This window comes from Tursiops truncatus, chromosome 11, assembly GCF_011762595.2.
Source record: "Tursiops truncatus isolate mTurTru1 chromosome 11, mTurTru1.mat.Y, whole genome shotgun sequence".
Lineage (NCBI taxonomy): Eukaryota > Metazoa > Chordata > Mammalia > Artiodactyla > Delphinidae > Tursiops > Tursiops truncatus.
In genome coordinates this window covers 76549537-76553650 of record NC_047044.1, presented here as the reverse complement: position 1 = coordinate 76553650, position 4114 = coordinate 76549537, and the positions used below count along the sequence as shown (strand labels likewise).

The window sequence follows — 4114 nt, the reverse complement described above, 5'->3', positions numbered from 1 at the left end:
CCTTAAACCAGTAACTAATAAATATTTCTCTGAAGGAAAGCCTGTCATTCATTTATTTCCTCCCTATCAGTGATATGGTAAGAAATGATTGACGTTAACCATCCTGCCCTGTAAACACACTAATGGCATTTACTAGTGAAAGCATTGCATTGGTCAAAAAGTTCGTTCGGGTCTTTCCATAAGATGTTACAGAAAAACCTGGATGAAGTTTTTGGCCAACCCAAAGTGTAAGGAATTCATTATCTAAATATGGCTTTTTAGCAAGATATACTAAATTACTGTCTAGATTTCTTACTGTAAATAAATGTGGAATTTATGGGTTGGTGGACATGACTGGCTGAGTAATGAGAGTTAGTCATGCGGATCTTTCTACCTACCAAATGGTTTTCTCTGAGAACACAAAGTTAAGTGCTCATCTATTACTCCAAGACCAAAATGCATCCCAATGTGGGAGAAAAGGAAAATTAGGAAGATGTATCTGATAGATTTAGCTCCTCTAGGAACAAGTGACACATTTATGTCTGTATCCTGCATGTATCAGTTGAATCATTGATAAAGTCTGGTGTTGGTGAGACCTATGATTCATGTGGGTCTGTTTTGAGAATCCAACTATTTATGGTAGTTCAGGTCTATCCCTTCTACAACTATGGTAAGTACATCTGGGAGCCAAAGGGTTAAAGCAGGAGCAATCCTCTCACTACTACACCTAAATACCTACTGAAGGGTTTTTGCTTCCTATCTACAATTCTTGGGCTTAGTGGATTTAGAGGTTCTAGCACCCAGGAGAGGAATGTGTCTTCCAGGGAATAGAGTCAAGATTCTTGTAAATTGGAAGCTGAGACTTTCCCCTGACCACTTTGAGTTCCTCATGCCACTGAAACACTGGGTAGAGAAGTTGGTCTCTCTACTGGCCAGATTGAGTGGTCCTGATTACCAGGGGAAATTTGGAAGTGGAAGCAAGGAAGACTACATCTAGAACCAGGAGACTCACACGGTGCCTTTCAGTACAGCCACGGCCAATAATAAGAGTCAATGGGAAACTGCGGCAACTTGATAAAGATAGAATCACTAAAGGTTGGCTCACCCCACCAGGTAAACGACTCTGTCTAGACAAGGTGCTGGCAGAGGTAAGGGGATTATAGAATGGGTGGTGGAAGAAAATAGATAAAATTATCAACTTAGTTTTTAAAGTAAATACAGCAGTGAAGAAATTAGTAAATACATTTTTTGTTAATGATTTCCCTCTCTCCTTTTTCCCCCAGTCAACTTATATAAAGGGTTCTAGGAGTGACCAATGTTTTTGGTTTCAGGTTGGAAGTATGACTGAATTGACATCATCCTGTGGTAATACGGTGGTTGACGGGACTCTGTGTGTCTCTGGTGTTGAGGAACAAACTTTTTGTCCAAGAACAGAATGCAGAATGAGGAGTAAAAAGGGTGGAACGTGCTGTGTAGTTTCTATTTGCCCCATGGGTCAACTTTCTGTCCATTTCTACCTTTTTCTGTGTCCATGGGATTAAAATATTGTGGACTGCATCAACAGGCTTCCTTGCTCTTTGTTTCTGTATTAGTTTTGTATTGCTGTTATAACAAATTACCACAAACTTAGTGGCTTAAAATAACACAAATTTGTTATCTTACAGTTCTGGCGGTCAGAAGTCTGAAACAAATTTTACTAGGCTAAAATCAAGGTGTTGCCATGGCTGCATTCCTTCTGGAGGTTCTGGAGGAGAATATTTCTTTGTCTTTTCCAACTTCTTAGAGGCCATCTGCATTCCCTGGTTTATGGCCCCTTCCTCCATTTTCAAAGTGAGCAACATAGCATCTTCAAATCTTTCGCTCTGACTCTCCTGCCTCCCTCTTTCACTTAAAAAAGACCTTTACAATGACATTGGGCCCACCCAGGATTTTCCCGTCTCAATATTCTTTATCACATCTGTAAAGTCTCTTGCCATTTAAGTAACATATTCGCAGGTTCTAAGGATTGGAACATGGACATCTTGGAGGGTCATTATTCAGCATAACATGGTTTCCAATTAGATTCAGCCAATGGGGGCCACTGACAAGAGAAGAGAGAGCATGAGGAGAATAAGTTTGAAGTATTTATTCTACTTGTTCTCTCCCTGCTGGTCGTTGCATCCTTTTCTGAAGGCCAAGGCTCCTGTCCCGGGTCCCTTTCCTCCAACTTGAGCTACTTTCTTTGCATTCTAACAGTTGCTCTTTCCCCTGGGCCTTTCGGGCCCAATGGTGGCAACTGCTCCAGGTTCTTACTACCCCTGAGAAGCTTTACCATCCTTTCTCGTTTCCTCTTCATCCTGCACACACCATTACAAACAGTGCTTTTTTTGCTTCTCAATTACCCTGTTGTTTTGGAAGGAACTTGACTCAGAACAGCAGGGCAATGGTGAAACAACTATGTTAAAATTATGGTGAAGATGATGATGTTGATTATTTACTTTTAGATAAAAAATTGTTCCCTCTTGGTGTACATAATCATTAGTCTAGGTTCTTTATATCTCCCTATAAAATATCTAGTTTAGCTTCCCTGTTTCAGCAACACATTTTATAGTCAACCCTAGTAACTGTTCAAAAATCATCTTGTATTTAAATATTCCAACCATTCCACTGCCTTCTTTAAAAACTTGTAGCTTTGTGCAGTGACAGTATCAGAGCCAATGAGGTTTATCCAAGGTGCGATTATTGCTAATTGAAAACTTTTCCCAATACCCTGTCGGGACGACTTGAAAAATAGTGAGCATTGGCAATTTTTGACAGTTTCCACGGAATCTGAATTTAAAAGCAAACAAACAAACAAAAACAACAACTTGTGATGCCACTTCCTCCATTAATGTGAAGTGATTTTCTACCACTTCTAAAACTACTTCTCATTATTCCCTGTATCCTTCCTACTGCCAGTTGGTTGAAAGCATTTATAAGGAGTAGATTTCCTTCCCAGTGCCTTTTCTGCCATAAGCAGGACTCACTTCCCTCTTGTTTAACCACACTCAGAGTCTTCTTTTGCACTAAGACCCAAAGACTGATAATTATCATTGTTCTATATGGAGCTTGTTTTAACATGAGATTAGTGACTGAACTGAAGCTGGGGGTTTTGCAGAGAATTTCGGGCATCAAAAATCTGTGAAGAAGGACATCTTTAACACAGCATCACCTTATGTTTCACCTTATGACCAAACTACCAATCCAGGTCCCAGACGTAAAATGAAATATTAAATTTTTAAAAAGATGTATTATCTGATGCTTAATTGTACCCACAAGAGAAAAGCAAATTAAACTTAAAATGATATAAAAATTTTCACTTTTTGGTTTGGTGAATAATTGATGGGAGTATACATTCGTAATATCTATAAGGAACAAATTGGCAATAGCTCTTATTTATTAATTCTTTAAAAACATTTTTGGCCACTCTGTACAGCATATGGGATCTTAGTTCCTCTATGAGGGATCGAACCTGTGCCCCTTGCAGTGGAAGCACAGAGTCTTCACCACTGGACCACCAGGGAAGTCCTGGCAATAGCTCTTAAAATTGAAAATGCACACATCATTTGACCCAGAAATTCTACTTCTATAAATATTCTCCCAATTGTGCAAGTTGACCTATTAATAAGGATCTTTATCACAGCAATATTTATAATAGCAAAAAGAATGAAAACAATCAAAATATTTTTCAATAGGAAACTGGATAAATAAATTATGATACCTATGCTTAATGGAATACTATGCAGCTATTAAAAAGCCCATTATATGTATTCATTTGGATATATCTTACATACAATGTGGCTATAAATCAGAAAATTATGGGTGACATCCAAAATTCACATAATGGGATAACACAAAGGATCAGATTGTCAAATCAAACTCAACAAACCAGAGAATTACCTAGAATCAAGCTTCTCTACAGTTTCAAGGATACAAATAATCATGAGACACAGGTGAAGTAGGGTGGGATCTGGGACCATCAACACAGCTCTGGCCAAGATTAACAGATGAGGTTTCTAAGCAATGTGTGCATCACATTAAAACAAAAGTCATTTTAATCATGAAGTATCCATTTTATACCCAGGTAGTTACATAGCTTACATGATATTTTCCAGGA

The 4114-nt window shown here is 38.4% G+C and overlaps 1 non-coding gene across 1 annotated transcript; it reads left to right on the top strand.

Moving 5' to 3' along the window:
- The first annotated feature begins 2646 nt into the window (after window positions 1-2646).
- Window positions 2647-2787, top strand: LOC117314381 (U4 spliceosomal RNA). The gene has a single exon (XR_004529127.1). It is a non-coding gene; the product is annotated as a U4 spliceosomal RNA (small nuclear RNA).
- The last annotated feature ends 1327 nt before the right edge of the window (window positions 2788-4114 follow it).